Here is a 13,159-nt window from a genome sequence, read left to right as displayed (position 1 = left end):
GAAAAAAAGAAAAAAAAGAATTTGAGTTCCATATGCTACTGTGAATAAAATTGTCGGATGATGCAATGAAGAATTCCAACCCAGAATTTACCAATATCCCAAGATGGTGCTCTATAAAAGTATCATGAGAAACAGCATATTTTAGCCACTGAGGAAGAAACTAGTCGTTTCAAAACGCATTTGGCGTGGAAATATATGCTGTAGGAGTTACCAAGTTGTATACAGTCAATGGAATTTGTTTGAGGAAATTTTCCAGCTGGAGCGGCAATACAGCCGAAATCAATGCTGCAAACTATCGTGAGACTGGTGCATGCAAACCGACCAGCTGAACAGTGATTGCAGTCTGCTCCCCCGCCACCACTGACAAGTGAAACTGCTGGACTTTCGGCAGAGAGGAGGGCAGCTTCCAATAACTAATATACGGACATAGAGGTGAGTCCACTGTAACGTTAATGCAGTACGCCGCACAGGAAGATATCGGTACGTAAGTTGTTATACTCCCTCTTATATCTACCTACATATAGGCTGGCTATTGTATCCATACGGGATTTCATCCAGAAGGAATTCCTTTGAGGCCGTTTAGCCTTGCACATGTTACCAGAGACATTGGGCCAGATTATACTACTGCCGAACTCTATGATTAGAGACATTGTGTTAGCATTCACTAAGATTGGTCCTCACTGACTGTTTTGGATGTCTAGGATTGCACATGTTGCAGGTCTCGATATACATTTTGCCTAGCATACTAGGATTTTATATGTAATCTACATGCTATTTGTCCATCAATACTAGGACTGTTTATGTTTGCTTATGATAATGCTCCGTGCCTCTCTGTAACCTCTTTACTACGAAATCACAGTGACAACTTTATCTCACTGTGATTTTGTAGTAAAGAGAGGCACGGAGAATTATCAATCATGTTAATGCTCCGTGCTTCTGCTGTCCGCATCGGGTCTTGGCTTTCATTCACGGAGCAGATGTCACGCACGGCATCCGCTTGTGTGAAACAGCCCTATGTACTATCACATGTATGGACACTGCGTGTACAATCACTTACACACTACTGTGCGGACAATCACCAGTCACTGCTGCCATCACTGGACCTCCAGGAAAGAGTTATTCCCATTGTAAGAATTTCCTCCCTCTTACTGGGTCTGATTCTAAGGTTCAGAGCAAGAAATGAAATACAAGAAGTGTAGAAAATGTGTATTGTAAACGGTGGAAAATCATTGTCCAGTTGTAATGGGAGTTATGTGGAGAGCTACATGGAGACATACACAAGAGACATTACAGAGACACATTGTCCTTATACACTGCACAGATTAATATATCTTATAATTTCTTCTACTTACAGTCAGTTCCGTGACACTTATTAGACATGGACCCTCCACACACTCAGGACTTGATCTTCAGTCAGTGTCTTCTCCTCAGCACGTCAGTGATCCAAGTGAATACTATGCTTTCTGAGACATGCTTGAGTCTTTTATACCCCTTTGGTGGCTATAGCTATCTGCTCCTCCTCTTCCCCCTCAGACGCCCAGTCCCACCTTCATAATCAATTAAACTTTTCATCATCAGACCTGGCTTCCATCATTACCATATGCAAAGGAACAATACTGGCTCCACCTTTTCATCAACCAGTTTAGCATTTTCTGGCCTCCTGAGATGGTTCTTCATTTACACATTGTATTTGCAGGATAGAGACCTATTGTTCACACTCCTATTTAGCATCTGTAAGAGATTCCTGGGATACTCCGAGACCTTTTTATGTGAGAATCAGTGTAAACAATGAGCATTTTACATCCTGATGAAAAGAAAATTGAGACTAGAACCTTCAGAATCACAGGTGCATATCCATGAAGCAAACATAATTACAAAAACAAGATGGCTGCACACCATTATACATAAAACAATAGAGCTGAGAAATGGGGGTCATTCCAGATAAAAGTGGTACAATACCGACTATAAATGAGTTAATGGAAGCTTTTAGCGCAATATTTGCTAAAACATGTGTCGGGCCCATCTACCAGGCGTCAAAGTGACTTCCGCAGATGGGTCCCTAACACTAAATATACGGCTTATAAATATACTAAATATACTGCTATACTGCTCAACTTGAATTGGTCCATCATCCGTCGGACAGAAACACCACGATAGCACCCCGAAGTGCTTTTGTGGGGTTCCGTGCATCTGTTCCGCACCGCAGCTCTGGATTGCAGACCCATTCAAGTTAATAGGTCTGCATTTGTTATATGGGGAGCTCATGGCCGGTTCCCGCATATTGTGGACCCACTTTTTGCTGGTCACAATACGGCCATGGCCGGGCAACAGCTATGTGAATAAGGTTTAAAATAACAAACCATATTTGATTTAAAATTTCTTGTTTATAGGGGTGTCAAGCTGATACTTTTCAACTGGAAATCATACGATTTTCAGTTACTCAAAAATATAGAGAAATTCGGGACAGAGCCGGATGCAGAGCTAAGCAGAAGCAGCATAGCTGAGCTCCAGCAGCCACAGCCAAGTACAGCATTATAAAGCGCCCCAGAGGCACTCAAACTGTGCTGGAGCAGACCTCTGTTCACCCACTCACCCCCAGAATGACGAGGATAAAGAAAACCACAAAACTTACCTCTTTCTCCATAGCAGTACTGATCCAAGATGGCCCCCGGCACATGAAGGAGGCTGCACAGACACCAATGAACTCCAGCAACAGGGCAGTATAACTACCCCACAAGTGACCCCATTTTGGAAATATTCACCGCTTCTTCAACAAACTCGACACCAATTAGACAGGGGTTTGTAATACTCTGCGGCGACTATAATAAAGTTATTGGCCTTACGATTAACAAGACAGTAAGGAGAGAGACTTCTCATGAAGAGAGTAATTGCACAAAGTCGAGATTTTTGACCCATGGTGCATATTCCATGCGTCTGAAAAAGACTTAACTTTTTTCTCAAGCCCCCATAACACATACTCGCCCATAGATATGGTATTAGTTGATAAAAGACTAGTACAAAATATAATTTTGTATCATAACTTGGTCCGACCATGCCCCTACCTATATACTAAAGCGTATAGGGACGTATTTCAGTAATACAAGAAAAATATATACCCACTGCACTGTTCCAGTAATTTCTGAAGAAAGCGTATAGGGACGTATTTTCAAGGGTCAGAATCTTCGCTATGTGCCAGAAAAGTTCATCAGGGTAATAAGGTCGATTTAAGTTGTTAAATTCAGGACGTCCATCAGCTGATGTGCGGGTCTCTTGAAACCAGATGCGTTTCGGGGTCTTTTCCTAGCCCATTTCTCAGTGAGGAATTTTTGAATAGTCTCTGTGTGGTCCATTGGGAGAGTGCTCAGCCTCTCTATATACATTAAGATTTAATAATACACATTCAACGACACAAAAGGCTTGGCAAATAGATTGTCCGCAAATTTCCCTCGAAGATTGGGATAATATATTGGCGAATTTAAGTTTACTTTCTTATAATTTTAATCAAGTTTTGATTTAATTTTATATTAAATATTTAATAAATTTAATAATAAAAATTAAGTGTTGCCTAAGACAGGAGAGAATCATCCAGTCTTCTTTTTATTCGACAACATGGTTGCGATGGAGAAAGCATTAAAAAAACAACTATTTCTCTCCACCTAGAGACGAATCCTGTCAAGATTGATGCAAGTGTAGTATCGGCTGCTCATCGAGCCAGATACTTCTGGGGGAAGCTGCCTGACACGAACAGGCCTCTAACAGCTACAGACAATGAGAAGACAAAGCTTCAAGATTACTTGGAGGCCAGAAGAGTCGCAAAGTTAATCAATATTCAAACCAGAACTACCAGGCCCCGGTCTCTTCGTCAGGGAAAACATCACGAGTTCCCAGTCATCATGGATGGGATGGAGGACATTGGTGCACAGAGATGAAGAGGGTATTCGGATTTCCCCTGCACTATACGGACATCTCAGAAATGAACTGCTGCTCCCGACAGCAGCTCCTGGGAAGGTCATGGAGCGTCCCAGTCATCTGTCATCTATTCGCCCCGCTAAAGGATTATTTTGAAAGTGTGTAGAAGCCACATGGGGCCCCTACACTGCAAATTTATCATGGAGACAGCAGATTTTATAAAATTTCATTATTATATAAAGAAAAAGAAAAACAGTGATGCCCCTTCGTCACCCGGCTCCCACGTGCGATCAGCTACATCATCATCATCGATTACTGTCTGCACGTCATTCATGTCCTCCTTAACTCTGTAGCCTCCAGACGCTGTCATTGTGCCACTCTGTGGCTTCCTCATGCTGCTGCCACCTTCACACTCGGTCATTATGCCACTCAGTGGCCTCCTCATACTGCTGCCAACTCCAGACTCTGTCATTAGGCCACCATCAGAAAGAGTAATTTTTTGCTCCCCGTACCATATCATTTTCATGAGAAAAAGCATACAATAGCAGAATTACGCTACCAGGTGATTGAAAGTGTTCCATTACCCCGCCGTGGTGGCGATCAAAACAAATTGCTTTTGAAAAAAAAAGCTTATTGGATTCATCGTTTGCAAACAATGGAACCAAGAGGTTTGAACCGCGAATACAATATAAGCAGTCTGATCTGATAATTAAAATCCCCCTTTTTTCTTTTTTTCTTTTCAGTGGAACTAACTATTGGACTTTTTCATTGCAACAAATGGAGACACACGGAGCTTCCTTATCCTGTATCTTGTCAGGCGGGAGGACTGACAAGATATTTTTTGCTATTTAAGACATGTTATGAGGATACTTGTGCATAGTCTGATGAAAGCACATTTAAGTACTGAAACGCGTCACTATGAATTAATCTAACTGAAATTAAATTCTGCATCCAAAAAATCAAACGCGAGTGCCAGTCCTTCCTTTACAGCTGTTATAGTGGATATAATAAGGGGTATGTCATATATGTGAATTATAGATGAAGAGTCATGTGGCTGTAGGTCTGGATGGAATGTATCTCAGGATGTAAAATGCTCATTGTTTACACTGATTTTCAGATGGAAACGTCTCGGAGTATCCCAGGAATCTCTTACAGATGTTAAATAGAAGTGTGAACAATAGGTCTCTACCCTGCAAATACAATGTGCAAATGAAGGACCATCTCAGGAGGCCAGAAAATGGTAAACTGGTTTATTAGAAGGTGGGGTCATTATTCTTCCATTTTATATGGTAATGAGGAATGCCAGATCTGATGATGAAAGGTTTAATTGATTATGTAGGTGGGACTGGCGTCTCCTGGGGGAAGAGGAGGAGCAGATAGCTATAGCCACCAAAGGGGTATAAAAGACCCAAGCATGTCTCAGAAGGCTAGAATTCACTAATGGAATTTACTTGGATCACTGACTTGCTGAGGAGAAGACACTGACAGGAGATCAAGCCCTGAGTGTGTAGAGGGTCCATGTCTGGTAAGTGTCACTGAACTGACTGATAATGGAAGGAATTATAAAATATTGTAACCTGTGCTGTGTATAAGGACAATGTCTCTCTGTCTGTAATGTCTCTTGTGTATGTCTCCATGTAGATCTCCATATATCTCCCATCATAACTGGACCCTGATTTTCCACCGTTTACAATACACATTTTCTACACTTCTTGTATTTCATTTCGTGCTCTGAACCTTAGAATCAGACCCAGTAAGAGGGAGGGAATTCTTACAATGGGAATAACTCTTTCCCAGAGGTTTAGTGATGGCAGCAGTGACTGGTGATTGTCCGCACAGTAGTGTGTAAGTGATTGTACACGTAGTGTTCATACATGTGATAGTACATACCTGTAACTGTGCCGGTAACACGGACAATCACCACTCCTGACTGCCATCACTGGACTACATTAAACACCTCAGCCCCCCTAGCTGAAACACCCTTAATGACCAGGTCACTTTTTACACTTCTGCACTACACTACTTTCACCGTTTATTGCTCGGTCATGCAACTTACCACCCAAATGAATTTTACCTCCTTTTCTTCTCACTAATAGAGCTTTCATTTGGTGGTATTTCATTGCTGCTGACATTTTTACTTTCTTGTTATTAATCGAAATTTAACCAAATTTTTGCAAAAAAATGACATTTTTCACTTTCAGTTGTAATTTTTTTTTTTTTTAAATATATAAATATATATATACATTTTTCGCTAAATTTATTGTTCTACATGTCTTTGATTAAAAAAAATTGGGGTAAAAAAAAATGGTTTGGGTAAAAGTTATGTCATTTACAAACTATGGTACAAAAATGTGAATTTCCGCTTTTTAAAGCAGCTCTGACTTTCTGAGGACCTGTCACGTTTCCTGAGGTTCTACAATGCCCAGACAGTGGAAAACCCCCACAAATGACCCCATTTTGGAAAGTAGACACCCTGCCCCTGATGGGCATAGTGAGTTCATAGAACTTTTTATTTTTTGTCACAAGTTAGTGGAAAATTATGATTTTTATATATATTTTTTTCCCTTGCAAAGTCTCATATTCCACTAACTTGTGACAAAAAATAAAAAATACCATGAACTCACTATGCCCATCATGAAATACCTTGGGGTGTCTTCTTTCCAAAATGGGGTCACTTGTGGGGTAGTTATACTGCCCTGCGATACCACATGAGTGACACTTTTTTGCCGCCTAGGTGGGCAAAGGGGCCCACATTCCAAAGAGCACCTTTCGGATATCACAGGCCATTTTTTACAGATTTTGATTGCAAACTACTTTGCACGCATATGGGCCCCTAAAATGCCAGGGCAGTATAACTACCCCACAAGTGACCCCTTTTTGGGGTGTCATTTTACATATACCCATGCTGGGTGAGAGAATATCTCGGCAAAAGACAACTTTTCCCATTTTTTTATACACCGACTTTTGTGTAATCTGACAGCAGCGCAATGCTTCTGTCAGAATGCACATCAGTGCTGCAGCTAGTCGATCGGTTGGTCCACCTGGAAGGTAAAAAAAACAAAAAAGAAAAAAACAGGCCGAAACGCAATAATTTTTATTAACTTTATAATAACCTTTGAACAGAACATATAAACTTTATTTAACTTTTGGAACTGAACGTTAACTTTTTTGCTTACTGGGGTTTTTTTTTTTTTTTTTGCTTGATTGTTTTCTTTTACCTTTATAGGACAAACCTTTCCTTCCCCATGGGACAATGTGCAAAGCGCAAATCGCCCAAAGATGTGGCAAAGGGCATTATGCACTTTGTCCCAGATGAAAGGAGAGGTTTGAAGCAGCTCTGTGTGTGAATGGGCCCTAATAGCCCTGTGTGCCTGTCCTGGTGAGCTGTGATCCCTATGCTAGATGTACCTGTGTGTGGTACTTCCGGAAACACTCCCCTAAGCATAGGGCAGGGTGGTCAGGGCAGTCAGGACAGAAATAGCGGGTGTCACGCCTTATTCCACTCCTGCTACAGACACAACATCTTTTTCGGGGGGACGGTTGGGTTGAGGTACCAGCAACGACATTGGGGAAATGTCGCTCGTGTAGATGGCTAACTACACTGGTGGATGGGGCCACGGAACCTCCTGGGTACAGATTTTCAATGATCTCTTCCTGAAATTTGAGGAAGGATCCTGTTTTCCCAGCCTTACTGTAGAGAACAAAACTATTATACAGAGCCAATTGAATTAAATATACAGACACCTTCTTATACCAGCGTCTGGTGCGTCGGGAAACTAAATACGGAGCCAACATCTGGTCATTGAAGTCCACCCCTCCCATGGGAAGGTTATAGTCGTAGACTGAGAGGGGCTTTTCAATGACACTGGTTGCTCGCTCAATTTGGATTGTTGTGTCTGCGTGAATAGAGGAGAGCATGTAAACGTCATGCTTGTCTCTCCATTTCACAGCGAGCAGTTCTTGGTTACACAAGGCAGCCCTCTCCCCCCTTGCAAGACGGGTGGTAACGAGCCGTTGGGGGAAGCCTGCGCGACTAGCTCGCGCGGTGCCACAGCAGCCAATCTGTTCTAGAAACAAATGCCTGAAGAGGGCCACACTTGTGTAGAAATTGTCCAAATAAAGATGGTAAAAAGGGTGACATCAAGTCCCAGGCTGTCTTCCCACTGCTCCCCAGGCAACCGACCGGCTCCAGGGTCTGATCTTTTCCCTCATAGATCCGAAATTTGTGGGTATAGCCTGTGGCCCTTTCACAGAGCTTATACAATTTGCTTGGGATGTATTGTTTGAAGCCAAGGCGCCCGGTAAAATGTATTAGGGACTCGTCTACGCAGATGTTTTGCTCAGGGGTATACAAATCTGCAAATTTCTGGTTGAAGTGGTCTATGAGGGGCCGAATTTTGTGGAGCCGGTCAAAAGCTGGGTGGCCTCTGGGACCCAGCTCATGCTTTTTGGTGAGACCCATGTTGAGGAGAAGGCCCAGAAAAATTGAAATTTCGGAAACTTGGACTGGTTTCCACCGGAAAGGCTGGGCATAAAAGCTTCCCGGGTTGGCGGATATAAATTGTATGGCATACCGATTTGTTTCTGCCACAACTAAGTCCAAGAGCTCCGCAGTCAAGAACAGCTAAAAAAATCCCAGGGCCGAACCGATCTTAGCTGTCTCAACCCGAACTCCAGACTGGGCGGTGAAATGGGGAACTACAGGTGCAGCTGAAGTTGGGGACTGCCAATCAGGGTTTGCCAGCACCTCAGGGATTCTAGGGGCTCTACGGGCCTGTCTGTGTGGTGGCTGCGACGAGGTAACTACTGCACGTGCCACCGTACCAGCTTCAACTGCCCTTCTGGTGCTCGCCACTTCACCATGTTGTACGGCAGTGCTGGTACAAGGTCCAGGATGGGCTGCGCTGCTGGTGTATGCCTCACCACGTAATCCGACAGCGCCAGCCCCACTCTGCTGCCCTTGAAGCGGATCCTGCGCAACCTGTGGTCTAGCGACACGGTGTCGGGTACGCCTGGTGCTATCAGCGACCTCAACCTCCTCGTCCGAACTTTGAGTCAGACTGCCACTGCTTTCTACAGGTTCATATTATGACCCGCTAGATTCATCAGATGAGGGTTTCCATTCCTCATCCGACTGGGTCAGAAGCCTGTAGGCCTCTTCAGAAGAATACCCCCTGTTTGACATTTGGGCTACTAAATTTAGGGGTATTCCCTGAGACTACCCAAGAAAAAAAGCAAGCCTGTCTTACAAATGGGAGGCTAAGGTGACACTAATACTATTATAGATCTGACTGTGATCAGTTTTGATCACTTACAGATACTATAAAAGTACAAATTAATCAGCGAATAAGTGACTGCGGTGCGGTGGGCTGGGCGCTAAACGATCGCTAACTACCTAACCAAGGGGCCTAAACTATCCCTAAAGCCTAACAGTCAATACCAGTGAAAAAAAAAAGTGACAGTTTACACTGATCACCTTTTTCCCTTTCACTAGTGATTGACAGGGGTAAAAAAGGGGTGATCAAGGGGTTAATTGGGGTGCAGGGGGGTGATCTGGGGCTATGTGTGGTGTTTGGTGCTACTCACTGTGATGCCTGCTTCTCTGCTGGAACCAACCGAGCAAAAGGACCAGCAGAGGAGCAGGGAAGTCATTTAAGTTATTAACACATCATATTTACTAATATAATGTGTAAACTGGCTTCTGATTTGTGATTTAAAAATTTGCCACCCTGCCAGCCACGATCATTGGCTGGCAGGGTGGTGACGAAATGGTGCTTGTACTTTTGCCGGCCCGCGATGCGCATGCGCGGGCCGGCTCAGTCCGAAATCTCGCGTCTCGCGAGATGACGCACGGATGCGTCCAGGAGGAATGAATCGACCGTCTCCCAGACGCATCCGTGCGTTATGCAGTCCGAAGGCGGTTAAAACACCAAATATTGGAGGAACAAAGATTACTGATAGGACACATCTTTAAATAACTCTCACATCATTTTCTCTATAGATACCGTTATCTGCTCTCCTAACTAGAGTTGAGCGGACACCTGGATGTTCGGGTTCGAGAAGTTCGGCCGAACATCCCGGAAATGTTCGGGTTCGGGATCCGAACCCGATCCGAACTTCGTCCCGAACCCGAACCCCATTGAAGTCCATGGGGACCCGAACTTTTCGGCACTAAAAAGGCTGTAAAACAGCCCAGGAAAGAGCTAGAGGGCTGCAAAAGGCAGCAACATGTAGGTAAATCCCCTGCAAACAAATGTGGATAGGGAAATGAATTAAAATAAAAATTAAATAAATAAAAATTAACCAATATCAATTGGAGAGAGGTCCCATAGCAGAGAATCTGGCTTCATGTCACCCACCACTGGAACAGTCCATTCTCAGATATTTAGGTCCCGGCACCCAGGCAGAGGAGAGAGGTCCCGTAACAGAGAATCTGGCTTCATGTCAGCAGAGAATCAGTCTGCATGTCATAGCAGAGAATCAGGCTTCACGTCAGCCACCACTGCAACAGTCCATTGGCATATATTTAGGCCCAGCACACAGGCAGAGGAGAGAGGTCCCGTAACAGAGAATCTGTCTTCATGTCAGCAGATAATTAGTCTGCATGTCATAGCAGAGAATCAGGCTTCACGTCAGCCACCACTGCAACAGTCCATTGTCAGATATTTAGGCCCAGCACCCAGGCAGAGGAGAGAGGTCCCGTAACAGAGAATCTGGCTTCATGTCAGCAGAGAATCAGTCTGCATGTCATATCAGAGAATCAGGCTTCACGTCAGCCACCACTGCAACAGTCCATTGTCATATATTTAGACCCAGCACACAGGCAGAGGAGAGAGGTCCCGTAACAGAGAATCTGTCTTCATGTCAGCAGAGAATCAGTCTGCATGTCATAGCAGAGAATCAGGCTTCACGTCACCCAACATTGGAACAGTCCATTGGCATATATTTAGGCCCAGCACCCAGGCAGAGGAGAGAGGTCCCGTAACAGAGAATCTGTCTTCATGTCAGCAGAGAATCAGTCTGCATGTCATAGCAGAGAATCAGGCTTCATGTCAGCCACCAATGCAACAGTCCATTGTCATATATTTAGGCCCAGCACACAGGCAGAGGAGAGAGGTCCCGTAACAGAGAATCTGTCTTCATGTCAGCAGAGAATTAGTCTGCATGTCATAGCAGAGAATCAGGCTTCACGTCAGCCACCACTGCAACAGTCCATTGTCAGATATTTAGGCCCAGCACCCAGGCAGAGGAGAGAGGTCCCGTAACAGAGAATCTGTCTTCATGTCAGCAGAGAATCAGTCTGCATGTCATAGCAGAGAATCAGGCTTCACGTCACCCAACATTGGAACAGTCCATTGGCATATATTTAGGCCCAGGCACCCAGGCAGAGCAGAGAGGTCCCGTAACAGAGAATCTGTCTTCATGTCAGCAGAGAATCAGTCTGCATGTCATAGCAGAGAATCAGGCTTCACGTCACCCAACATTGGAACAGTCCATTGGCATATATTTAGGCCCTGGCACCAAGACAGAGGAGAGGTTCATTCAACTTTGGGCAGCCTCGCAATATAATGGTAAAATGAAAATAAAAATAGGATTGAATGAGGAAGTGCCCTGGAGTACAATAATATATGGTTAAGGGGAGGTAGTTAATGTCTAATCTGCACAAGGGATGGACAGGTCCTGTGGGATCCATGCCTGGTTCATTTTTATGAACGTCAGCTTGTCCACATTGGCTGTAGAAAGGCGGCTGCGTTTGTCTGTAATGACGCCCCCTGCCGTGCTGAATACACGTTCAGACAAAACGCTGGCCGCCGGGCAGGCCAGCACCTCCAAGGCATAAAAGGCTAGCTCTGCCCACGTGGACAATTTGGAGACCCAGAAGTTGAATGGGGTCGAACCATCAGTCAGTACGTGGAGGGGTGTGCACACGTACTGTTCCACCATGTTAGTGAAATGTTGCCTCCTGCTAACACGTTGCGTATCAGGTGGTGGTGCAGTTAGCTGTGGCGTGTTGACAAAACTTTTCCACATCTCTGCCATGCTAACCCTGCCCTCAGAGGAGCTGGCCGTGACACAGCTGCCTTGGCGACCTCTTGCTCCTCCTCTGCCTTGGCCCTGGGCTTCCACTTGTTCCCCTGTGAAATTTGGGAATGCTCTCAGTAGCGCGTCTACCAACGTGCGCTTGAACTTGCGCATCTTCCTATCACGCTCCAGTGCAGGAAGTAAGGTGGGCACATTGTCTTTGTACCGTGGATCCAGCAGGGTGGCAACCCAGTAGTCCGCACACGTTAAAATGTGGGCAACTCTGCTGTCGTTGCGCAGGCACTGCAGCATGTAGTCGCTCATGTGTGCCAGGCTGCCCAGGGGTAAGGACAAGCTGTCCTCTGTGGGAGGCGTATCGTCATCGTCCTGCCTTTCACCCCAGCCACGCACCAGTGATGGGCCCGAGCTGCGTTGGGTGCCACCCCGCTGTGACCATGCTTCATCCTCATCCTCCTCCACCTCTTCCTCATCCTCCTCGTCCTCCAGTAGTGGGCCCTGGCTGGCCACATTTGTACCTGGCCTCTGCTGTTGCAAAAAAACTCCCTCTGAGTCACTTCGAAGAGACTGGCCTGAAAGTGCTAAAAATGACCCCTCTTCCTCCTCTTCCTGGGCCACCTCCTCTTCCATCATCGCCCTAAGTGTTTTATTAAGGAGACATAGAAGTGGTATTGTAACGCTGATAACGGCGTCATCGCCACTGGCCATGTTGGTGGAGTACTCTAAACAGCGCAACAGGGCACACAGGTCTCGCATGGAGGCCCAGTCATTGGTGGTGAAGTGGTGCTGTTCTGTAGTGCGACTGACCTGTGCGTGCTGCAGCTGAAAATCCACGATGGCCTGCTGCTGCTCGCACAGTCTGTCCAGCATGTGCAAGGTGGAGTTCCACCTGGTGAGCACGTCGCATATGAGGCGGTGAGCGGGAAGGCCGAAGTTACGCTGTAGCGCAGACAGGCGAGCAGCAGCAGGATGTGAACGCCGGAAGCGCGAACAGACGGCCCGCACTTTATGCAGCAGCTCTGACATGTCTGGGTAGTTGTGAATGAACTTCTGCACCACCAAATTCAGCACATGCACCAAGCAAGGGATGTGCATCAAACCGGCTAGTCCCAGAGCTGCAACGAGATTTCGCCCATTATCGCACACCACCAGGCCGGGCTTGAGGCTCACCGGCAGCAACCACTCGTTGGTCTGTGTTCTATACCCCGCC

This window comes from Bufo gargarizans, chromosome 3 (assembly GCF_014858855.1).
Source record: "Bufo gargarizans isolate SCDJY-AF-19 chromosome 3, ASM1485885v1, whole genome shotgun sequence".
NCBI classification, from domain to species: Eukaryota; Metazoa; Chordata; class Amphibia; order Anura; family Bufonidae; genus Bufo; species Bufo gargarizans.
The sequence above is the reverse complement of the archived record's forward strand: the minus strand, read 5'-3'. Positions refer to the sequence as shown.